The sequence below is a fragment of the Strix uralensis genome, chromosome 3 (assembly GCF_047716275.1).
Source record: "Strix uralensis isolate ZFMK-TIS-50842 chromosome 3, bStrUra1, whole genome shotgun sequence".
Classification (NCBI taxonomy): Eukaryota; Metazoa; Chordata; class Aves; order Strigiformes; family Strigidae; genus Strix; species Strix uralensis.
In genome coordinates this window covers 45230086-45256181 of record NC_133974.1, presented here as the reverse complement: position 1 = coordinate 45256181, position 26096 = coordinate 45230086, and the positions used below count along the sequence as shown (strand labels likewise).

The window sequence follows — 26096 nt, the reverse complement described above, 5'->3', positions numbered from 1 at the left end:
TAGCATACTACCTACGAAAGGAAATAAGTCTGCAGTTCTACAAGACAGGGTGACTTAAGTAGTTTGTAATTGAACTTTCTTTTGAAATTTCATTTGCATTTTCTATGGATAAAAACAAACAAAACCAACCAACCCTGTTCTTTAAACCTAAGCATTTTTCTTCTGTGAAATTCAATATATTTGTGGCAAAATGTGGAAGGCTTATCTAAATGAGGTCAGAATGCTTTATAGTGGAGAGCAACCGAAATTTAACTAGAGATATCATAATTATTTCTCCTGATAACTCTAGAAACGAACACTGAAGTGGACACAGAAGAGTGAGCTGTGCTGTCAACTTCATCAGGGCCTCACTCAGATAAGCCTTGGATTTTTAACTGTCACAACCATCAAGGTGCTTTTATTGAACACAACAATCATTCTTTACTAGAGCAGTAAGAGTCAAAAATACATGGGTATGTTTTTGAAACCACTTCAAATCTGCATATGGAGTACTCATGCCAGACAGGAGTATACAGAACTGTAGATAGTCTACAATACTGGCAATTAGTCTGCATGAACTTACACATTTTATAACTATGACTGAAACAAACAATCACATTTTCTGCTTAAACCCACATAAAAAAAAATAAGAGCATAAGTGATTGCTGGATAGTGGACAGCCTTGCATAACTGAGGTGACCAGTTATGTGTCTACATACTATACCATCATGAGATTTATTAACTAATGGCATTTCCAGTGAATGAGTATTTATGTCTTTCAATAAAAGCATGGAGAGTTTATACATCTCTATGGGACCTACAATAGTCAGTCCTTCAACTTTCTCCACAAAACAGCATTCATGAAGTTCAAAAGAAAAAGGCTGTGAGTACCAGTAGCTAAGGAAACGTGAACCTTCTAAGAATGACCCTTCAGTAGCCACAGGGTGGCAGAACTATACTTCAAGATAATCTATACCTCCAGGACTGTGACCAGACTATTTCAAGGAGGCTTCCCTCCCCCTCCCCCCCCAGCATAAAATACTTGCTGTGTGTTCAGTGGGTGCTTTCAACGTCAGGAATCAGGAAAAAAGAAAAGTAAAAAGTCTGTACATAACAGTACTACCAACTGGCAGTTCTCCAAACATCAGAGCATTGCAACAGGTTACTGACCTCCATGTTTCTATTTTGACAATTCATTCAAGTCATACAGTAACTGGTCACGAGAATCACTATCAATTTTACCTCATATCATTAAATTAGCATGACGTTTTTCAAGCCAAAAGAAACCCTAGACACTTCTTCATTGGAAGTTCTTCATTTCACCCACATGCATCCTTAGAAGGCAGGGAAAGTTTCCTCCATATTAGCAAATTTAATAATGCCAGTGCTGGTTCCATTGCCTATACAGTTAGCTAGCCCATATTTGGTCTCTTGTGGCCTCCAAAATAACATGGCCACATCCAAACAACTAATTGGGAAAAGTCACTAACTCCTAAGCCATGACTGGAAATGTCAAGACCTTGCCAGAGGTTGTTGTAATGGCCTTCTCATAAGGATGTTTGAGTTTCAAGCTCTGGCCTGGAATGGGCCATGCAATGTTACTAACACAAACAAGGCTTTGGAATCCCTGCACCAAACACTAGTGTTTGTGCAAGAACATTTGAAGTTCTAGCAAACTCCTAACATAGGAGGCATGTTAGGCAGTTTTATAAATGTGTTCTCTATTTATTGGGGGGGGGGGGGGGGGGGTGTAGACCAGTTATTAATTAGTAAACAAAAAACAAACCCCACAGAGATCCTTTGTTAACATATACACTGCTAATTTAAAACATGCTTTATACAAACTTAAGATTTCCAGTCAAGTCAAGGACAGAACAGGGCATTCAGAATCTTCCTTTGTTACAGAGTCTCTGGGTTCTCAACTCTTTTTTTGGACAGAAAAAATAATCTGCCATTTAAATCAAACACTGAAGTACAGAATTCTGCTCTGGAGGAACAGGAGTTGCCTTCTAGCCTGTTGCAACGTAACTGGTTTACCAACTACTTCTCCACTCCTCAATTTAAGAAAACAAAGATATTTGTGAACACCTTTCTGAGAAGAGAAGGCGGCATCAAAAGATTTCTAGCAGCTTTAAGCAAATTGGGCAGGGAGTCATTCATCTTCATAACGAAACAGATTTGGACAAGGCCAAGAGGAAGACCAGGTAAGACAGCGACAGTTGTTTCTTGGTCTTTCTCTTTTGCAAAGGGGGAGGGGAAAGAGTGAAATAGTGCACAACACTAAAATCAGATTGGTATCTGGGTAAAATAGAGGAGAAAGGATGGATTCTTCTACAGCACAATCAGAGGAAGAGAAACCAGAGGTCAGCTGGGAATAATTCTAATTGCTAGGCAAGAAAGCTGAATGCTCAGTTCCAGAGTGAAGACTGGGAAGGTACAAAGACAAAGAGCCAAGGGCAGGGAAGATCCTGGACTAAACCTGCACATGACACAAAAACATCAGATTTGGAAGAAAGCAACCAAAAGAATCAATGTCTGTTGAAGCACATTCCATGTTTCACATGTTTTTGTGGAGAATTATCTGCAGAACACCTGCCTTCACTTTCTGCTGACAGTGCTGGATTATAATGAATAATACCTGACAGTTTACTCAGGCAGCAGAGATCAGTGTTAATGGTTCCAATTACGATGCTGTTCCACACAGTCAGTACAGCTCTTCCAGATCTTTTCTGTACTTTACCTTTTAAAAAGTTACATGCCCGTGAAGCTAAGAACGCTAGAAAAAGCACAAAGCTAAGCGGTCCAATGCCCAAATGGTGGTCGCCTATGATCATCTTACTACAAGAAAAGGCATAGGTATTTCTAACTCCAACGCTTCCTAACATGTGAATGTTTGATTTTAAAGAAGTGAAATTTTCATATGACTTATGCTTGTATGAAAAATAAAGTCAGTGAGGGATAACAATATTAGGAAGACATACATACTCCCCTAGGGTCCTTTTTCCACACTGAGATTATATCAAAACTTCTATAAGCCTGGTTAATGCCATTCCAGCATAAACTCCTGTATTAGTGATGCCTGTGTTATTGTTGAGCTGCAAGCTGCTTTAAGTATAAAAGGAATTTTCACATGTAGATTTTCATACTACTCACTTCTGATTGACTTACAAATTTAAGTAGGAGTGACAGGACCTGAAGTTAGCTAGACCTCTGAAGTAGATCCATCTAATGTAGATCTTTTCCTTACAACAAACTCAGAGTGATTAAAACACTTCTATACTGAAAAGTCAGATTTGATTTAAACATTAAAGAGTTCTAGTTTGAAAGAGAAAATCCAAACTAATTAAATGACCACAATAAATAAGACTCTACGGACAAATGTATTTCTGGCCATTGCTTGTGGGTGAGAAGTAGGGGGAGAGAATGGAGAGTGCTGCCCATCTCCAAGTTTTATTAAATACTGCAACCACAAAAGCCATAAGCAGTAAAGTCTGCACAGTCATCTCTGCTTTTTGGGAATATCCTCTTTCAGTCAAAGACCCTGATGGGCATCAGCTCCCTGCTCCTCTCAGTAGTCTCTTACAGTATTTTTCCTTGCACTGAAAGTTCACAGCTCCTCACTGCACTTCTCTTGTCCTGTCAGACTCATCTCCCAGGTGGAAGTTCTTCCAGGATGATCAGCTACCCCAAGGAAGGGATGATCACTTCTGCCACCTTCCATCCACACCACACACTAATTGCATACTGTCTCTTCTGTGATGGGAAGTTATTTAATTACCCTCCAACAGTAAGTGGCAGACAGTTTTCCTCCAAAAGTTTCTCTCCTCCACCTTGTAGTAGACTATCCCGATTATTACTACTTACTACTGCATTTTTGAAATATGATATTATTTCAGAAAGACATAATCTGACAGCACATACAGGACAGACCGACACCTCTTTGTTCCTTTCTAGGAAAAAGAGACAGCTGGGAGATTTTGTAGAAGACTCTTCCAGCAGGAGTTATACATACATGACCATACTGACACTGTCACAGTTAAACATGCAGCAGTAACTGTAAAGGTGCTCCTTTATATTATAATTCTATGCTTGTCTTTAAGAAGAAACCTGTAAGGTCTAATCAGAGGGAAGACAGATTGAAAAGGTGTAAGTCATCTTCAATACTGCTTGCTGCTGAAAGGGCTCAAACAAATGAATTTCTGACAATCATTGATTAAGACTAAACTGTGATGCATGAAAGCTTTGCTTGTGCTTTACTTCATTTGTTTCAAAGTTTTGCTTGTGTTTTTTGTTTCCCAAGGACTCCTTAACTGTTTCCCTAGACCTCTTTGTCTGTTTAGATCTCCCTATGTAAATCATTGATAGCAGACTCAAAGCCTTCAATGGACACTTGGGCAAGTCCTAGAATGGGCAAACTAAGATAAGGGGGACTTAAACAAAAGGACACAGAGATCTTATCTAGGAAGGATGATCTTGCTGATTTAGGAAGAAGGCACCTGGACTTTTCTTCACAGCACATGCTCTGAAAAGAAGGTCAACTAGTGAACACCATGAAGAAGACTACTTACTTTTTTCCTTGACCACTGAAGACCCTCACTCTATTTTCACTACTCATGCTCGGACTATGTTAATGAATTCCAGGAACTCATTATCATAAGACACCCCTTTCCAGGAAATCTAATGAATATGTATGATTTGTGTGTATGTAAACTGATGTCCCTTGCCAGTTCTTGGAAGCCCTTATTGTGGAGAATCCCCAGGGTGACCCCAGCGCTGCTAATAAAGAATACCTGCTTAACAGTTATATTGGATTCTGAGTGTTGAGTCAATTTCTTTGTTTCACTGCATAGCAGTTACTGTCTCACAAAACTGTGATCTGGGGCATGCAAAATCTGAACTTTAGAACTTGCACCACTACATCTGCAGCAGTAACTTTTTTTGACCCCCTTTCTTTAGGGCTCTTAGCATACCTGAACTGTATTCTTTTTATTCCAGGCTTTCATGAAACCATCCAAAAGTTTCATTCAGAAGCACTGTAAGCACCATGGTTACAGATTAACAAAGCATTAAGCCTATGTCATTCTGGAAGGACACTGGTTTCCCTGGCTACAATCCCTCACTTGATATCCCCATGACAGAGGGTTTCTTCCAGTCCTTCACACTGCTTTACACTGCCTTCTGCAGACCAAAAAAGCATCTACTTAGAAAAAAAAGAATTTCCATTATGTACACTATAATTACTGTAGACCACTATTTCTTACATTCACTGCCCGTAACATGTTTATGCAGTCCCTTCTACTTCTATAACCTTAACTAGCTAAGCTAGAAAAGAACACAGATAAGCCTGATCTGGGATGGGGAAAATAGCATGGAAGCAGTCAGAGGGATTTTTCGCACCCAGAAATCTGCAGAAGCTTAGCTATATACACATGGCTGTACAAAGTTGTAACTGGACAAAGGAAACAAAATCAATTTAACTAAGACGAAAAACTCTTCCCATACCAACAGAAGGAAAATTGCTCTCAACTCAGGAAGGGTATCAAGGGACAGATTTACTAGGGCAACTAACTGTGGTGTTCTCCCTACTCCCTGTGAGTACAACCTGCTATATGGCATGAACTTCTGAAGCATTAAGATGGTTGGGAATGGTACAGTTCCCACCCAGTGCCAGGGGAAGCTGTGGTTCACAGGTCTGCTGGGAACAAAGGAAAACATCAGGACACCTGACCTCTTATGTAGGAAAACAGCTGATTGCTCTGTCCAACTCAATGGTAGAATCAGTGGATTCTTTTCCTCCAAGGATTCATCCAGAGCTTTTATTTAGGCTTTGCACAAGACATCTAGACTTCATACTAGCATATTTTATTGAAACAGGAGATTTCTTGTTTTCTCTCATCCTCTGCACAACATACATACCATTTCTAACACAGACTTTATTCTGTATTCCAGACCAGCTACCTAGAAAATGTTCAGATACAGACCACTGTCATTAACACCCAGTGTCAATCCAGCAAATAAAAAATTCCTCTCGGAGCAGAAGGGACATACCAGCTAGGGAAGGGAGGTGACAGGAAATATAGTCTAAAAAGACTCATTTTGAGGATGCATATGATGCATAGTGTGAGTCATGTTTTTGACAACATGCTTTAAGATAATACCTTGTACTAAAGTAAAAGATCACTCTAATTAAACTATCAATTAGGTGACTAGAGAGACATTTGAGTTCTTGTTTGCAAACACCAGATTTCAGTGTGCTCTACTCTTTTTCAGAGACAATCTGAGAATTAATACTTAAAATCCTTTGGTTACATACAGATTTCAACAGACTGGGTGGTTCAACGGATTTTTTGTTAAACCCTGTATAAATTCACAAGTCAGATCTGACTAGCATTAGCTGTTGACACATTTGGCAGTCAGAAGACAGACCAGAAACTGCATCATCTGATGTCACTTCTACACATTTCCATTACTGAGATGAGGTTATTGCTGAGAAGTACTCAGTGAGTACAGAGATAACCGGAGAACCCTGAACAGCTGCATTTTGTATCAGCTCTGCTTTTAACCTGACCAAAAAAGTACACTCAAATCTCCCATTTCTATAATACTGTGCACCAGCCTGTACGTGAAACTTGTATTGCAGCCCTGTTTTCAAAACATCAACTCAACATTCTGGTCCCAGCTCCCAGGACAGAACCAGGTATCCCTATCCCCAGGACACCACCTTCATCCCTGGGTTATGGATACCTATTCTTACTCACTCTCCTGACCCAAAGAGAGGTGCACATTCTTAGTGGGACAATAAACTACAACAGCAGGAGGGAATTGAGAATAATCCCATGCATACCTAGCCTGCCTTTAGTCTGATAGTTATTTTACTCTTCATAGGAGGTGAGAGGAACAGCTGTGAATACCCATCACAGCAAGAACAACTGAACTCAGATCCGTTATTAGGCAAGTGCTGCATCAGCAGTTCTTAGATTTAAAAAAAACCCACCCCCCCCACCCCCAAAAAAAAAATCATGAGAAGCTAAATTTCAAAAGAAACAAGCAAAACTTAATTTTGTGAAACAACTTGCTGCTAAAATTCATAAAGGCACTGTGAATGTAGGTGCCTGTGAAAGACTTTCTAAGGCTACAGTTAAGTGCTTACTTCCAGAAGAGTGAGGAATTTTAAACACATGTACCTTTGATTTTTTTCTATCAGCTAAATTGCCATCCTATTCTTCCTTCCATATACGTGCAAACAACTTGCAGCTTGTTGAGAATCATTGTTCTTAAGCATCTATCACTACCCAGACACTAAACTGGGAAGCCCAGCAAGTCTCTAGGGTGTGTGAACACTGCTCCTAGAACCAAACATAAGATGATTTGTGGAGACAGTCCTAAATGCCTAACTGAAGTTTGTGAATTGCACGCCAAACACTAGAAGCCCACTACAGTGCCAAGCATAATTCCTTGCACACAACTGGAGCTCAGCTTTTGCCAAGACAACATCTGTATACATGATAATATTAAAAAAATAATTTAAAAGACTCTAAGGGCACTTGTTTCTAAAATAACACATTTTTACAAATTATAAGGGCAATCATTACCTTGTTAAAAAAAATTCACTAAATGCTAGAAATAGCTACTCGTAATTCAAGTTAAAACACTGCTTTTTCTATAACTTAATGGGCACAAATTAACACACATGAAATTCCATCTGAACACAAGAAAATATTTTTTGCTGTGAGGATGGTTAAACACCAGAAGAGATTGCCCAGAGAAGTTGTGGAATCTCTGTTTTTGGAGATACTCAAAACACCTCTGGACACAGTCCTGAACAACCTGCTCTAGCTGACCCTGTTTGAATAGGGGGTCTGACCAAATGATTTCATGAGGTCCCTTCCAACCTAGACAATTCTGTGCTTTGTGCGATTCTCTACGGTATAGCTGAGAAGACTGAATATACTGTATGCATTCAAGAGCATATTACCCCCATATGTCCTATTTATTCCACATTCCAATCTTTTTTAAGAGATTCTCTCTCTCTTAAAAGAAAACAGAAGAGGCAAAAAGGGAAAATTCTATCAAAACCATAGCAAATGCACATGCCTCCACATCTCTAAGTGTCCTGATGCAGCACATTTATTGGAGCACATTTATTGGAACAGCCTAAGAATCCTTCGAACCCCTAGCTAGAATTAATACCAATCCAAAGCAAGCGTGCTCTAACACTAAAAGACTTATTGAGTCATAAGTACTCTTTTTTTCAAGGATAGGAAAACTCAATAGCAATTCTCATGCAACTGCCATTTATAGGAAGTTTGATGATTATTTCACTTAATAAACAAAATAATGCTTTGTAAGCAATACACGCATGCACTGGTTTTGTTTTTGTTTGGGTTTTTTTTTTTCCAATTAAGACTTAAATTCAGTTGACAATATACAGAAATTTACTGTCATTTCAGAGACCCTACAGTAACTAAGACATCTCTCTAGGGAGATGAGAGATGTAACACAGGACACACAAGATATCCAGTCTCTTCTGGTTCAGTATCTCAAACGGCACTAGACATCCATGTTTCAGTGAGTAAAATGAGCCCTGAATGACTCCTGACAAAAGCAAAGGAATTTATTTTATGTAACTTAAGTTTCGGTGAGGGTTTTTTCAATACGTTTTCTGATAGATGTTCATCACTCAAAAGAACATCAAACCAATAAAAGCACCTTGCTTTTACAAAAAAATTTGCTTTTAAATACGATGCTTCCAAGAGTCGAAAGTAAATGGAACAAATTAGAATATTTCAGAATTAAGCCACACTAAGAAGCTTTCTCAAAAGAGAATTCTGCTAAGTATGATGTCTGGGAAAGCCACAGCAAATACTGAGTATTCTGAATTAAAAAAAAAAATCTGAGTATCCATTAACTTACATAAAATATATCATATTCTACTATTTATTTCAGGTCAAACCTTGCTATTTTTAAATTCGTCAATAATTTGGTCAAGGTCTTCAATGACAATTAGACTAAATTCATAGTTTAACAGCTTACATTTCTGTGAATCTTTTTATTGCAATGTTTCATAGCTTACTAGTAGAAATGCTGATGCATGTTTGAAAAAAATCAGTGAAATATTAATGCTAGATCACTCCTACAGATGCAGCTAGGCAAATTATGAAATGCCTAGCTATTGGTAAGCAGTTCTCCAAGGGTACATAAGTGTAAAGCATTTCCACTAGTGACGAAAGAAGAAATTAAATCTTTAAATAATCAACCACTCATATTTTAATGATCTTCTTGCAATAAAAGGAAGGGATCTCCTTACACAGTGGAAGGTAACTTATTAAACTTCTCCCGGATACTTAGGATTTCAGCATGGAACATGTCTAGTTTTGGATGTGAGGAACTGGAAAAGGCATTCAGGCAACAAGCCGCAGCTGGGCAAAGTGAGAATAGGTGCAGTCCCTGGAGAAGATGTGCTTCACTCAGCACCAAATCAGTGGTGTTGAACGTAAAGCCAACTTAGCCTGCAGTTGCATCTTCCTGTGGGTATGCTTCAAGACAGGATTCCTAGAGGCCATGGTGGACATCTCTGTCAAAACCACACTGTCAAGCAGAGAAGGAATTCAAAAAGAAAGGAAACCATGAATTACAAACAGGACAACAGTGGCCTATTATTGTTATTATCATATCCCAGAAAAAAGTGAAGGTTTTCCTGGATAGGGTACCACCAAAACACTACAAGAGAGCCCTGAAGAGATTTCTTCCCCCAGATCTTTTCTCCATGGACATATTTAAGGACAAAGCAGTTCCTTCACCCCTAAAAATGTTATTGAAGTCCTTGGAGAAGTCAAAGGTCTGGCTAAATTTGTAAGACCCACAATCTTTTTAGCAGTTCAGAGCACAGACATGCATTTACACAGTTTTTTTCATTTAGATGTTGGCTGATTTGGGGTTTTTTTTTGGTAGTGGAAAAGAATTTACATCAAACAACTTATTTGACTACATCTTATGCTGTTAATTGCCTTAACTGTGCACTTTATCTACAAGATCTCACATTAGCATTTTTAATTATTTAAAACACATTAAATATTTCTGGTGTCAGCAGGATCTGAGATTACCTTCTTAATAATCATTCTTGTTTGAGAGTAAAGCATTTGATTCCAGCTGCTATGAACTTTTCAACAAGCAAAAGCAATGTTTGCTGACATGAAAGGGACAATCCACTTCACAAAGGAATGATGACCAAACTAAACTGCATATGTCCAACAAACCAGTACTATTTTACGCTAGACTCTTCATATGCTTTAATAAAGTTATCTCTCTTGGGAGGAGTCTGAATTACTGTATTTTACTATATTACTCTGACTTCTACACTGTATCACAACACTTTTAAGTCTTTCTTTTACTGCAACTATTTTTTCATTAGTTTAGATTCCCAGCCTCTAACCCACATGGAAGCTATGTTGCCTCTCCATTTGGTTAAATGTATCAGTGCTAGTACATCTCTAGAAGAATCAATAGGACAGCATCACCACTAAAAAGAATCAATGGGACATCACCTTCTAAATTTAAATTTTGACACAGACTGATTTAGAAAGGAAAATGCTAACTCGTTCTCAACAACTAGAGAAAAGTTTTATTGCAAAAGTAAGCAGGGATGAGAAAATAAACACATTTTAAGGTAAGGAAAAGCCAAAATAAAGCAGCCACAGTGGTTTCCTTCCCTGTCACCAAATGTATCTCCTGGAATCAAACTGCACCTGAAGCTTTAATTTCAAACAAAGAATAAAGTTTACAGGTGTGAAGGTTGCTGAGAGAAGCCTAATCTAACACCAGACTTATGACTTTATGGAAAGTGTCTGAATTTATTTAATTACTGATGTCTGGAAACTGACTTCTAGTGTTTGAATGCTTGAGGCTGACAATGCTAAAATTAAAAGCCACTGAAGGATATAACAAAGTCTTGATCTGGAAACTGAGACACACTGGCCCAAAAGGTGCTGAATGGCATAAAAAATGGCCTGACATGCCCACTCATCCCCTCCAATAACTAAGCCTAAGGATACTGCAGATAGATCCAAGGACTAAGAGGATAATTAAATGATATTTGATTTCTCTCTTTACCAAATGGCACACACAAAAACCTGGACTTGAGTCAGAGGATTTGCGGGGGACAGACTGCTCCTCACCTTGCCAATGAACTGAACAGTTGTATTGTACATGATCCAGCACTCTAAGCACAGACTCACTGCTTCTTTTCCATCTTTGGACAGTAACATACTGAATGCAGCCAAGAAGTGCAGGACTGCATCCAGATGACCTTAGTCACTATAACCAAACAAAGGGTTGACTTCTAGCTTTGGCCAGGTTAATTCATTTACCTGGCAACACTACAGTCACCCCGAACTAATCAGAAGACACTTGTTCTCTAATAAATAAATAAAGCAAAAATAGGTTTGAAAGATTTCTCTCTACCTTGCAGCACTTTAACTCTTAGATCTGACAATGTTGCCAGTCAGTGACCACATAGAAGCTGTTGCATCACCACTGACTAGTTTTGCAGCATGCTTTCATGCAACTCTTGATTATATTTGAAAAAAAAAATGCAAGCTTCTACCTCTGGATTTATACTGATTCTGACAACCAAACAAAGGTTCTTCCCACCCTCTTCCAGGAGAGAAAGAGCACAAACTACAGACTAATTAGAACTAAAAGCTATTTGATCTTAAGTATTTTCAAAATTCCTTCAGTCAGCACTACTGGCAATGCAAACCTTCTCAGAGATGACTTGAAATCTGATGCAGCAATACTGCTGAGACACGAGTATTTGCCCAATTTACAGTTATGTAAGCTGTGGTCTTTGAACTCCATTTCTCACAGAGAGTAAAACTTCTGAATCTGAATTGGAACTTACCAATCTGCAATTCCTAAAGGATCACCACCTCACTTGCATTCAAAGCCCAATGCAGAGGCTTGCAGAGACATCCAGATAGTTTCTCAACATGTTACCCACACAAAAAACTGTACCAACAACACTGCTCCTGTAGGCTTTGCTACTTTGTTCAGAGCTAAGTGGATACCTCTACACAGCAGAGTCAACTTGTATGTCCTAATGATATGTTTATATGGAAGGTTTCATCCCTTCTGTAAAACATTATATTTCTTTTTCCTACCATCACAGTCACAAAAACATTTGATCTATGGTTACAGTTTTCCAGTCCACTTGATTCCAGTGGAACCTTACAACCAAAAGATTCTCTGTGAAGACCCCAAGATTACTTAAAACAGGTTTCTGCTCCACATAGGGAATAACTAAGAAAAAGATGCAGCTTTAAGCATGATTTTTATCAACACTTCATCAGATTCACTTCTAGTCTGAGTCTACCCTTATCTTTTAAGGCTAGAGACTTTCTTTGGGGCACAGATGTGGTTGCATGAAAAACACAAAATGTTGCAAAAAAGTCAATGGGAGTTATCAGCTATTAAGATACTCGGACATTACTCAGTCACAAAAACTAAGTATCAGTACAAAGTAAAAATGGAATATTGATTTTGGTATTTGGTGCCATTTGACAACTCCTGCTTAAAAAAAAACAACCTCCACCAATACATCCATCCATCCTTCAGCTGCACAACTGGAAATACTCTGCTCATCCAAGTATTGCCTACCTTTCACTTTGTACAGTAATGTTAGACTGAAAAATGCCAAGAACACAAAATAATAACGAAAATTACTACTACATTGAAGTTTTAATTTAAGTACTAAAATAAGAGCTTTCCTTGTATGAAGTTTTGTTAGGAGAAAGGATTCTTTGCTTTAGCTAACTGCAACATTGTGACTGCAAGATTGTAACACTCAGAAACAGGTAGGAAATGTTCTTGGAAATACCTTGGGGAGATTCAAAAAATTTCTAGCAGTACTGAGTGCGGTAGCTGGAGATGATTTTCACCCTTCTCTGAGGCCGGAGTTGGTTAAAATCATTGCCTTTGGTTTCCTGAGATCTTCTAAAGACTGAAAACAGGAAAACATGAAACGTTACTGAAAATTGTCCAGGTTTGCAAACAATGGTTTTCAGTATTTGAAAATAATTTGCTTGTTTTGTGCACAATCACTTCTGCTTTTGTAAACCATGAATAACAGCTCATCTTTTATTTGTTTTCAGTTTCTCACAGAACCAGTTTGTTATGATTGCTCTCTCCTACACAAAAGCTGGTCAGGATTTCCAAACACCCTTCTGTTTGTTTATGGCAAGCTGCAATAAAAACATTTGCTTACTCCCAATTCAGTGCAAGAATCTGGTAAATAAAAACACTAATTTAACACCTTTTACACCCTAATATATGAAAGAAAAACTAAGTACTTGCAGTCAACATGCCTTTCTCTAGTCTGCATTTATTCATTACAGGGCAAAGCAACTGGTTGCTCTTCTTTCGAGATAGAATGGGTACAAGTTCAACAGCAACACTGGCTTCTGTACTTCCTTCTCTTCCCTCACCTGGCTTAAGAGTGTATAGACTTCTGTGGGATTGCTTTTTAGTTTTTACGGGGTTTTGTTTTTTTTATTTTTGGCTTTTTTTTTTTTCTTAAAGCTTTAAGAGGCATGCTGGTCACCCAATCTACAGTACACCTCCACAAACTGCGATGCCAGCAAAACACAAGAGCAGTAAGGTGCAGCAGGAGAACAGAGGGATCATGAGTACGTCAAGCCAATATTGCTGCAGAATCTTGTATCAAACTATGATAGAAAAGCAAGGAGAGTGATCCACAGCTTTTACCCAGTTGTTATCCATTTATCCAGACAAGGTGCATAAGGGATCATAAATCCATTAGATTGATGTTCTAATAAACTCTGTTTCTTCTGACAGTTTTGAAATGTGTGTATCATACAGATAAACAGATGGAAAATAATTTTAACTGAGAAAAGAGGGGCTTTTTTTTTTTTTCTTCAAACAGAAGGTTCTGAATTTACAGCTCAAGATTTTCTTCAACCTTTCCCCAGCCTCCTTAGTGTGAGACACAACTTTTCCTTATTTGGAGAAAAGGCTCTGTTTCAGGGAAAAAAAGCCTAAAAAGAAGATCTTAAATAATTTTTAATCTTTAATCTCTAAATAGGATCAGAAATAGAATTACAAAAGAAACAGACAAGTGTTTAAACTTCTGTGCCCTCTTCAGGTCTAAGCAAAAGAAACACTTCTGGTTGGAATCCTTGTCCTTTCTTCCTCCTTCCCACAGACTGTATCAACTGGCTCAGAAAACAAAAAACAACCAAAACCTACAACAAAACCCCACAAACAAACAGCAAAATCCCACCCTTCACCTCTCTCATATCTTTAGATCACCACAGCTATACTGCCACTTCCTCCACCCCCCCCCCCCCCCCCTTCTTCTTTTAAGTATTCGGGGCTTGCTTGGGCTACTTGGTGATCATGTAGTAATCTCTCTCACTACCTGGGACAAAAAATAAATAAGTCAGAAACTAAAGATACAGCCTATGAAAATTCATTCCTTGGGTTTCCAACAATTTTCAGTACTCACAGTACACTGACCAGTGACAGGACAAAACATAGAAACATACAATGTGTAATTCACTGAAACATAATGTGTAATGTCACTGAAGATGATTCCACTCCCCTTCCCCTATATACCCTGTGCTCTGCCATAAATGACCATCCCAGAGCACAGGCAACACTTGCGTTGCCACCATATCATTGGCATGATGGTACAAATCCAAACTGACATCCCATGACAGTGCCTACAACCAGACACATGGTCTACTTCACCAGTTCTGCTACATGACCAAAAGGAGGTGGAAAGCTGGAGGTATTTAGGTCTTAAACTACCAGAAATTACAATTGACAAGGCTTAGTTATTAAAGCCTTAATTTGCTTTGCTTATCCAGCAACACCACTAAAAATCAATGCAAGTCCATAGTACAAGGGTTACTTCTAATTAGTAAAGACAGCCAATTCAAATGGCCTAACAGCTTTCCCCCCTTTAAGCTAGTTTAGAGTTGCACTATGCCAGATTCGGAATCCTGTGGAAACATGAACAGCTGCAATAAGTATAAACTACACTAGTTTTGTGCATGACTTGCTCTCATCTTCACTGTCTCTTCTGTCATTTGCATCTAAAGACCTTAAGTATGGAATCTGACTCCAGAAAGCATCTAACATGATGGACCTGATTAAAAGGTCTTAAAGAAACTGAACAATCCTAATAAAATGAAAAAAAAAAAAATTAAAAAATATCAGATAGCATGCTTCAAACTGAGTATATATTCGAGGGTCCAGTCACATTGGTACAAGAGAACTTCATGCATTAGGCAGCCAGCCCTGGCTACAGAAACATTTTGGAGCTTGACTTGCTCTCTGTAAAGCTGAATTCCTACTTCTGTTCCACCTCCATTCATAGTTATCCTCCCTAAGAAAGCAAGCAAAGCACATCCAGTCCTCTTATTTACATTTCAGCAACTCCTATGTTTTTGCACTTCTGTGATTCTATTTAGAGGATGGAGAACACACACGAAAAGTAAACACATGAGATTTCATAGTTGTACAGCACCATTCAATTTCCTATGCACTTTCCCAACAAGCAAATACAGCAGCTGCATCTGTATGCAGAAGTCACCACAGACTACAAGAGATGCAGAGTGTATTTTAATGTAACCTCACTGAGGATAAGTTCAGCACAGCAGGGTTATGGCACACTCTCCAGCGCACTCTGCAGTCCTGATGCACTAAGACCCTGCCAAAGAGGAGTTCTGTTCCCCTGCTGTTTGTTTGCCTGGGTTTTCTACTAAAGGAGAAAAAGAAAAAAAGGAAGAAACAAAAAAAAGGGAAAAAAAAAAAGTTCAGCTAAGAAATATACCAAACCCACAAAACAGCTGCTGTTATCCCCACGAAAGAAGTTCCACACTTCAGCCTTTAGCTCTTGAGATGTTTATTTTGATCTCCACAGTTTGCTGAAGTCAAAGTCCTAGTTCTGTTCTGAAAACATCTCCTCAGTTCTTTTTGTTTTATGCAACTAAAATAAAGGTCACTGACTGAAAGGGGGCTTTCAAAACTAAGTATAACACAGACACAAAAGATGTATCCTCTCGAAGGGAGAAGAACCTTTTGGTAGTCTATTATTGCTTTAATGACATAATTTAAAAATCTGTATTAGATCAAGAAAAAATATTAGACACTCTCTTCTTATAAATGTAGCTGTTGGAAAAAATGTTAATACCAGTTTTAGAGAATTCCAGAAATAAACCTGGAAAGAGTACATTCCACATATCCTGGTGACATTTCTTCAACCACAGGTTTTTAACTGTTCTGTCTTGATAAGCCAGGTAGAGTCCCAGTTTAGGTTATAAAGGGCAGTAGCCCTTTTACTCTATTTAACCTGAAGTGAAACCTGATGGAAAATGTTTCAGACATAATAAGGCCATAAGCTTGCTCGTGTCCACTCAAAATTTTTTATTAACCTAAGCAATGCTGTTTTCACTTAACCAATCATTAAAAAACCCACCCAACCAACCACATACAGGACAGAAATCAGGTCTTATCAACACTGCAGAAATAGATCTCAATCACACTTAGATATAATACCTTCAAAACAAAAGCCCCGTTATCCAAACTAGTAATGTTGAGAATTTTTTTCAAGTGTATTCTTACTGAAGAGTTGAATGAAAGACTATTCTGGAGGCACAAGGGGTTAGAAAAATTGAAGACGTTAAAGTTTAGACAATCAGGGGAAAAAATACACATACACATTTTTAAGATACATCCTAAATAATCACATCATTCAGGAAAAACAACAGTAAATTAGGCTGCAGCACCACATCTTCTATACTGTCAAAACCCACCACTATACATATCAATCCTGTCAGGAAAAATAAAGACAGATGGCTGCAGAAAAAGACTCTTCAGAACAACCATAACCTTTAAGTACTGATGAATCAAAATATTTACAATATTTATCCCCCTATAAAGCTCATTCTCTACAATTAAAGTTCTTCTAAATTGTTGCAGCATATTGCTACAGAAATTTTGGCAGAACATATTCTCAATTTACATAATTGCTCAGAGTAGTCACCTAACTCAGAAAAATCATACATTTTCAAGCATTATTGATGTTCTGAAGCCTCTGATTTATTTTACTCATAACTGTTTACATATCTTGTTGCTTTCTCATCACAGAGAAATCTCTGCTGGTATCAAAGTCAGTAACTTCAAACTGGCATGAGTGTGAATGGAATCTGCACAGCATTCACTCCTGGATGTCATTTTTTGCAATAACACCTTTTGTTTCTGAAGCCAAGAGAGACACATATTTTGAAGAGTTAGCAATGTATGTAGGTGTATAAAGACCCATCAGTACTATCCCAGTTCCCACAGGGTATATGCCCTTTGATTGATTTAGCTGTCCACTGGCAGCATGGAGCACAAAAGGTATCCTAATTCAGCTACCTCATGCGTGCAAAACTTCTTCCCAAGAAAGGAAGCCAAACACTGCTGGTCCACAGAAAGCCTGGTAAGGGACTTCAGTGTCAAATCTTAGCTATGTCCAAGCTTGTCCCTAGTTAAAAGTGCAACTAAAATAGAAATCCAGTAAAATCTTGACAAACCATTTTTCCAGTCCCGCTCTTGGTCAGGTTACGCAGCAATCAATAGCACAAAGTTCCTCCGTACACACTGGAAATCGCAAAGACTGTGGCCTAGCACACAGGCTAGCACCTGCACCTCCTTTCTGGCCTACATTAGATATTTCCCTTCCTATAAAGGTCAGGCAGATTCAGATTCAGGGGGGCTGGTCCACTTGGGGACACCCAGAACCAGGAGTTTCAAAGCTCCCAGTTTAAACTGCCAAACTCCAACACCATTGCTTCATTTTCCTCTCTTGAAACTACCTCCCAGAGTTGCCTCTGGACCCTGGAATTTCTTCTCAGACTCAGCAGGAATGTCCCTCAAAAAATTCTCTCCTAATTATGCTGCTTTTCAAATTGAAGGTTCTAACTGTTTAAAGCCCAAATTTCAATCAGAGGTAAATCCCACCCATGAGCCAACATTTAAAAAAATAAATAATTTTTAAAATTGTTTAAAAACCACTGTGAAAAGTATCTGCTCTTTATTCATCTTCAGTAATCAGAATTTGATAGTAAAATTTCAAAAATCCCTCTGAAATCAAGTTAGTAAGCGCCTCATCTTTAAAATAAAAGCATCCCATCTACAAGCACATACTCTTGCAAATTGGTAAGCATATAGAATGCCAGAAGCAACATCAGACCTCATTTCATCTCAGAAGCGGTCAAAAGACCATCTAAGACAGAACACAAAAAAGTGAAGATTTAGAAATTGCTATGTCAAGCATCCTATGTCTTTCACTACTAAATATAACTGTTGGATAATTCAAGAAATTGGGGGGGATATGCCGCCACAACCAGTTAGTAATTTCTGTGAGGAATAAATAAATAAAAAATTAAAAATGCAGTTTCTAAAAATTTAATAATTTATTAGGAAAAAACCTCTGTAATTTTCAGCATTTTAGCACTGTTCTATCTCCAAAGAAGCGAGATACAAAAATTCCAACACGATATTCCCCTCCCCGATGCAGTCATTTCTGGAGTAACTGAAGTCCTCAGAGCAGACAACACACTGGCAAGTGTGCTCATATAGCAGGTGGCCATATGAAAGTCCTAGATGGATGAGAAATAGGAAGGATAATTTCTTTACACTAAAAGGAATTAAAATGAGACAACAGTTACTGCAGGTGAACATAATTATAGTGGATTATATTTATGTTTGGGTAGTTTCTCCTGATAACATTCAACTGTTCTCACCCGAGTGTTTAAATTAATTTTATCTTTCACTTAATCCAATTCCCATTTCTGATCCAATTTATGATCATCGCTTCCCCATACTAGCATGGCATTAAATTACTGTCATCCTTGACCATTAAAGCAATCATATTCCAGTCAGCAGACTTGATCAAAAACACAGCAGTGCCATGAATTTCATATTGCTGCATTGTAGAAGCTGATCAGTGTCAGAAGCTACGTTATAACAATTTCTGATTTTTCAGGCAGAAGCAACACATTCTGAATCAAAAATGTAGATAACAAAAAACATTTTTTGTTTTTGTTTTTAAATGAACACTTCATTTTCTCTGGTCAAGTCCCACTCACTTTACTTTGCAAGTACCCACTGAAGAAAAGGCCTAAACTTCCATCTGCTACTGATGTTTCAGCCATACTTCTTACTGTAAACTGAAAATTTATTGCTCCCCTTAATACAAAGAGAATCATCAGGAGGGAAAAAAAAAAATCAACCAACCAAAACCAAAAACCATCTTCCCTGACGTTACTCGAAATTCTTTGGATGCTCAAATATCCAGAATCAAATTCATTTATACATTTAGCAATACACAGACTTTTTAACAGGAGTTGCCATCTCAAACACAGCTGTTCATGTCCTTCTTATGGAGAAGACAGACTCAAATAAGATTACAGCTCAACTAGAAGATCCCAGGGAATCTTGAGTTCGTTGTCTGAGGCGAGGTTCTGAATTGTCTGTTGAGGGCAAATTTGAAGTTCAGTCACTTCCAAGCTTGCTTTCAAAAAAATATCTCCAGAAATCCAATTTCTGTATAGTCGTCTTTACTTTTAGATTATCACATCGTTTTCTAACAGTAAAGACAATGCTTAATCTCGTATTCTGTGTGGTTCATATAACATGCTGATCTATAAAGCGTTAAACAAAGAACACCTCAATTTCCATATTAAAATTCCCTTCCCTAAAAGCACTTGGTCTCGCTTGGAATTGAATACAAGATATACCTGGACATCTAACTAGATGATTTTTGAAGAAACACTGAGGCAACTTCTTCCTCCCTTTAAATATTAGAAGCACTATTTTCCCCACATCTGCCAACTCAATAGCTGCCCAAACAAGTATTTTCTCCAAGTATGCTTATACAGGAAGGAACAGGGACTTTTGTTGCTCATATGCACAATAAAACATAATGTTATTTTTTATAAACACTGCAAGCACCTAAAAAAAGATCTTATGCTTAAGAGGCATTAGTTGGTATGAGTGTATTATTTTTAGTGTCCTATTAAAGCAAGATCTTATTATTCCCTAACAGTTTCTCACAGTACCCATACCTAGCTTAGTACTTCATACATAATACAAGTACTTTACAGATACTGTCAAATTATTCACAATCTGAAAAGCAGAAAAGCAGAAAAAAGATGAAAGGAGATTTTCTGGAATACTTTCAAAGTTAAGTAAAAATTTCTCTCTTAATCATTTATAAACGAACAAAACAGTCGATTTTTAAGCATCTGTGGCAACTATATTACTTGTTCAGCGCATCACTGGATTTCTGTAGGATCGAGTTAAACAGTGAACTTGGTTATCAGACAAAAACTCTAAACAATTGTTGAACACCCCTCAGAGGCCTTGCCCCTGCCGACTGCTTCATGCAGGCACATCCCAGAATCAACAGGAATTGGCAAGGCTACAGTAATTCTCTACCCTATGCACTACAGTTAATAGGACTGTGGTCTCTGGGTCTACCCCTGATCTTTTCATGACTGAATGAAAGCTGCCAATAAGACGCAAATAAAACTAACTCCAACTTGCTTCTGAAACATTTGCAATATATCCTCCTACCCCTACAAAACCAGACAAATTTATAACAAGCTTAAAAAAATGCATTCACGCTATTTGCAAAGATCAACGTCTGCAGTTTATCTCACTGTTCTATGTTTTAAACTGTAGCTCCGTTTCCTTTACATTTTACTGTGGTGTATGGTGCCAAGTATACTGCTTCTTAGTGCCTGTGTGTAACAGTTATGTATATCAACTGTCAGTCGGACTCTGCCAGAGACTGTACAGACAAGCCGACTTCGCTCTGCAGGCTGAATTCACCCTCCATCGATGCTCTGGAGAGTCGCTGCAACGAGTCAACTGCAACCTGTAGCATGGCAGGAAGCCGTGATTTTTTGGTAGAATTGCTCCAGATTGACCACGCTGGAGATTTAGCGCTGGGAACCAAATATTTCCCCACTCTGAGCTAGGTATTTAACCACTGGAGCAGTACCTTTTAAAGTCCACGGGCTGCAGATTTAACCTTCCAGCAATCAAGGTGCCTAGCTCCTTTCCAGCGGGGAGCCCGGGCATATTTAAGCACTGGAGAGCAGCAAAAGCTTTGTTTTTGTCCCTCCAACGAGTAGCTTCGAGTCTGGATGGAGGGAAAGAACCGCTCCTCCTAAGTAAGGAGACGCATTTCAGCGCCCGTTTCGAGGCGGCAGAGCCAGGTCCTAAGAAACCGCCACCAACCCAACACGTCCCCGCACAACCCCAGAGGGAGCGGGACTCACCGCGTCCCGGGGCCACCCCCGGGACTCCGGTTCGTCCTTCCCCCCCGGTTCCCTCCCCAGCCCCCGTCGCCTCCTACCCCGGAGTTACGGCGAGCCGAGGGCCGGCGGGACCGCTGAGGCGGGCGCCGGCCGTTACCCGGGGACGCCCCAACGGTCGGAGCTGCCGTTTGAACCGTCTCCCTGGCAACGGGGACACTCACACACACACCCCCCTCGTCCCTCAGCCCCCCTCAGGCAGCGGTGCTGAGGGACCGGCGGGGCCAGGCGGGGGGCGGCCGGCGGCGGCCAGCCACCGCCGGCCGCCCCCCCGGCCTCGCCCCGCCGCCCCGGTTAGATAACGGCGGCGGCAAAGCACCGCCTCAGGCCCGGCCGCTCGCTCACCTCGCGGCAGGTGCCGGCGCACGGCGGTGGCCCCGCTCCGACGGCAGCGGGCTACGGAGCCGCGGGGAAGAAGCTCCCACGCCGCAGCCCCGCCGTCCCAGCTGTGCAGCTCCGGTGGCTGAGCAGGAGGAGCTTCCCCGCCCCGCCCAGTGCGCAGCGGCGGCCCCGGCGCGGCAGGGCCGCACCTGCCGGAGGAGGGGCCGGGCCTGGGTCGGGTTGGGCCGCGGGATCGTTCCCGCCGTGCTTTCGGTCGCTCCCGAGGCGTTGCAGGGCCACCAGCGTCCACAGTGGGTCCCCTCCGCCCCGCCCCGGGAGGCGGCGGCCGCCGGCAGCGCCACAGGCTTCCCGCCCGCCGGGGCTGCGGCCCTGCGGGAGGGCTGGAGGGAGGGAAGGCCTGGCCAAGCCCCTGGATAAGTTTGTGGGCAGAGCACCTGCGAGGCGGGATCGCCACGGGAGGGTTGTCGGCCGGGGCAAGTTGAGAAGGAGGGATTTTAAGACAAGAAATATGGCTGGAACGGGAGAGGTCTTCAGAAGGGCAGGCCCACTGCAGGGTCGGGGCCTGAGCGCTACATCCGAGGATATTAAAGCATCAGTGGTTTATTATCCGATTAAGGATTTTGATGTGGCTTTTTAAAAACCTCATTGCGAGAGTGATGAGGGACACCTCTCTGAGGTAAACCTGGTGCACACAGGCATGCTGCAGTCGTGTATTTTTCCAGATGCCATCTTTGCAGGGACAGAGTACCTGGCTTTGCAGGGAGGCTTGTAACTGCTTTTCTTTCAGTCTCACCTCACGGAACTATGAGGTGGTGGGAGTTTTTCTAACCCCCACCCTCTGACTGATCCCATGACTGTGAAGAACGTTCAGGAGAGCAATCTGATGATCAGTGAGTCACTCATATAATTTAGCAAGACTGGGCAGTGCTTTAATATATTAAATATATAATTTTGAGAATTGCATGGAGCAGCTCTGGTTTTGAGCAGAGACCACATCTTGCTACTGGATTTTCTTAGGAGTCCTTGTTTTCTGAGCTGTACAGTTAAAAACAGTAGGTCCCAAAATTCTCTGCCTCCATCTCCAACATACCTCCGTATTAAATTTTACATACAGGTCATATCAGAGGAGTTGAAGCCTTTTGCAGATGACAATTCCCTAAAACACTTTTCAGAGTGAGGGTCTTTAGTTCAGGCTACTGACAGGTGAATTGTTCTGCTGTAAGGTGTCCATGAAAGGCATCTAGAAAAAACACAATTCCTCATATGCAGAGCAGACAGTAAAAACTGGAAAGTCAGTGCAGACAGTGAACAGCACCAGATGCTCTATATGGTGCCTTCTCCAAGTGAAGCTTCAAGCAGGTTGGTGCTGATGCAGTACAACACTAGTCAGAGGCCCATTGCTGTTTCAAAACAGGCATAAAGACGGGGCCAGTTAACTCACGTGCAACACAAAACTGTCATGGCTACATTACCTTTTATTCCAGGGCTATTTTGATCAGTGTTAGCTTAAACATGTCCGCACCTTGCTGCACGGCACAGTGTGGACATGACAAAGTAAGTGATGAGCAGAATCTCCCTATACTCACACACTTCTGAGCCACTGTAACTAGAAACATGGCAGGAACTGGAGTGTGGAGTTGCAGGAGACGCAGTGCTGGTGTCAGAGGTGAGCAGAATGTGAGCAGCAGGCAGTTGGCTGGAGCTCAAGGGGCTGCAAAAGCATTACGGGACAGTCCATGCTTTGCCTCTTTCCCTGGCAGATTGGCCCTGAGACCCAGCATGGCTTCCTTGCACTTCCAGGGAAGTGCTACTCGAACGTGAAGGGCATGAACATCTAGGTGGTGGTGTGGTCCAGGCCTTTTAGTGCCTCAGGAGGCAAAGCAAGTGCCTACGCTTTTGTAGACCGTAATCAAGCAAGAAAAGAAGTTAGAGCCTGCACTGGAGGAGTCACGGACAGCTGATATGTACAGGAGTGTTGTCACATTTTGGATGAAGTTATTATGGGTACCGTGATCATTGATGGCAAAACTGGTATTGGAAAGACCTTCACAATTTAAGGGGAGCCCCAATGAAGAACGTGCTTGGGAAGAGGATTTGCTACCAGGTACAATACATCGAATATTAGAAAAACTCACAGAGATTGATATTGATTTTTTTTTGTCAGATTTTCTCTTCTGGAAATCTATAATGAAGAGCTTTTTGATCTTCTGAATCCTATTCCCAGTGCTAGAGAAAGACTGCAGATGTTTGATGATCCCATAAACAAGACAGGTGTGAATGTGAAAAGCTTGGAAGGAATACCTGTACACAACAAAAATAAAGCCTACCAAACCTTGGAAAGAGGTGCAGCAAAAAGAACTACTGCAGCTATTTACATAAATGCATGTTCCAGTTGATCCTACTCTGTGTTTTCAGTTACCATCCATATGAGAGAAACCAGAGCAAATGGACAAGAGCTTGTTAAAACTAGGAAGATAAACTTGGTTGGTCTTGCAGGATGTGAAAACATTTCAGTTTGGGGCAGTTGATAAAAGAGCTAGTGAAGCTGGAAATACCAGCTAGTTTGTTCTGACTGGTGAAAATTATTACTGCTCTTGCGGAAGGAGACACAGAGAATCTTAACAGAATCCTTCAAGACCCTCTTGGAGAACCACAAAAAAAATCAGTAATTGCCACAGTTTCTCCCACATCTATAAATCCTGAGGAAACATTGAGTACACTAGAGTATACTGACAGAGCAAAGAACGTAATGAAACCTGAAGTTAACCAGCAGCAGCCAAAAGGAGCTATTATTAAGGTAGATACTGAAGAGATTTAGCATCTAAAAGGGGACCTCACTGCTGCACAAGAGTGAAATGGAATCTATATTTTCATTATAAATTCATGAAGCCCTTAAGGAAAGCTGATAGTTCAGGAAGAGTAAGTTGCCTGGTATATTGACATAATCAGTGCCATGGAAGAAGAAGTTAAAACAATCACTAAACCATTCACAATTAATAAAAGCGAACTTTAACAATGAAAACAGATCTGCAAATCAAGGGGAAGGAACTGACAGAAGCACAGACATATCTGCAAGAAACCGAGGTTCCTCTGGCTGAGAAAGAATATATGGTTTCAGTTTTGGAAGACACCAAAGAAAAACTTCATGGCACAGCTGGCCATTTGGTTAGTACTGTTAATACAAAGGATGTATCTATGCAAAACTGGTTCATAAGAAGGCTGTTGATCAAAACAATGCTACTGTCCAAATACACTTACAGGAGAAATTAATGTTCTGTTCAATAAAATACAAGATTCAGTTAGTGAGAACAGTTTGAAGCAGCAACAGATGTTAACATCTTATGCATATTTTACAGGTAGCCTATCTACCAGTTGTTTAGCAGCTAATGTATTTGCGTAAGTTGTATCAGTGTCTTTTGCCTCTGTTAAAAATTGCTGACCATTGAACTTTCTTATATGTCTGAAAAAATACTATAAAGTAGGACTCTGCCATTTGCTAGTAAAGCTGAGCTGTTGAGGCTGACTGAGGAGCATATATGTGGATTAGGAAGAGCATTAAATATCTTGACACCAATGGTGGAAATTGTCCTGGAACTAAGCTGTCAGTTTCAGAATAACAAGAAGAAATTTTCTGCTGTGGCTGATGAGATGGAGGGCCATAATAAAGAAAATAATATCTTCGTAGGAGATCTCTGTCTCACTCTGAAAAAACTACAGGAAGAAACAGTGTTTTTTCTCAGCTTCAAAATACTGTGAGAATTTAAGAGAATAAGTGGAAATGGAAAAGTTTTTATATACAAAGAGTGCAGATGAATTAGTGTCCTTGCTGCAAAGCCAGCTGGACCTGTTGTCACAGGAGATACAGAAGAACATGGCTGGTATACTGTCAAAAACCAGAAGTTTGAAGACTACCATCACTGCTGGGCAACAAAATGTTTACCTGGAAACTATGGACCTAGTCAGCAGTAAATCTGCTTCAAAACAAATTTATTGCATCTCTGGATAATTTCTTTCAAGAGGTCAAGGACATAAATGGTGAAAACAAGAAGATGCTGGTGGAATCCATTGTCTGTTCTCAGCAACTTCTCAGCAATCTCACAAATGTGTCTCAGGGCACTGGTAAATGGAGATAATTTAAAACTGCTCAGACAGTCGTCTTTATGGATCGGTAGCAGTCCTTTTTCAGCAATGAGAAACAGCAGCTTCAGTGTATACAATAGAAAACAGAAGGTTTATGATTGAGATCAGTATTTTCTATTGGATATTTTGTTCTGCATTAAGTTGCAGTAGATGTGGTTTGGAACTACCACATTGCATGAAGAGATCCTACAATAGATTTTATTATATGCATATCAAAAATACAAATAGTCTTTTGTGTTCAATGAT

The 26096-nt window shown here is 40.1% G+C and overlaps 1 protein-coding gene and 1 pseudogene across 4 annotated transcripts in view; one reads left to right on the top strand and one right to left on the bottom strand.

Moving 5' to 3' along the window:
• KLHL32 (kelch like family member 32) overlaps positions 1 to 22070 on the bottom strand; it is a 130375-nt gene extending 108305 nt beyond the window's left edge. For 2 of the 4 annotated variants that reach the window (XM_074862120.1, XM_074862123.1), the window contains exons 1-2: positions 21714 to 22070; positions 12854 to 12976 (exon numbers count right to left, since the gene is read on the bottom strand). The gene's annotated coding sequence lies outside the window, so the exon portion shown is untranslated. Of the gene's footprint in view, positions 1 to 9286; positions 9568 to 12853; positions 12977 to 21713 lie in introns of all 4 variants that reach the window. The other 2 variants (XM_074862121.1, XM_074862122.1) reach the window with 2 other exon arrangements.
• A 1186-nt stretch (positions 22071 to 23256) lies between these two features.
• LOC141941612 (kinesin-like protein KIF11) lies at positions 23257 to 25187 on the top strand (annotated as a pseudogene).
• The last annotated feature ends 909 nt before the right edge of the window (positions 25188 to 26096 follow it).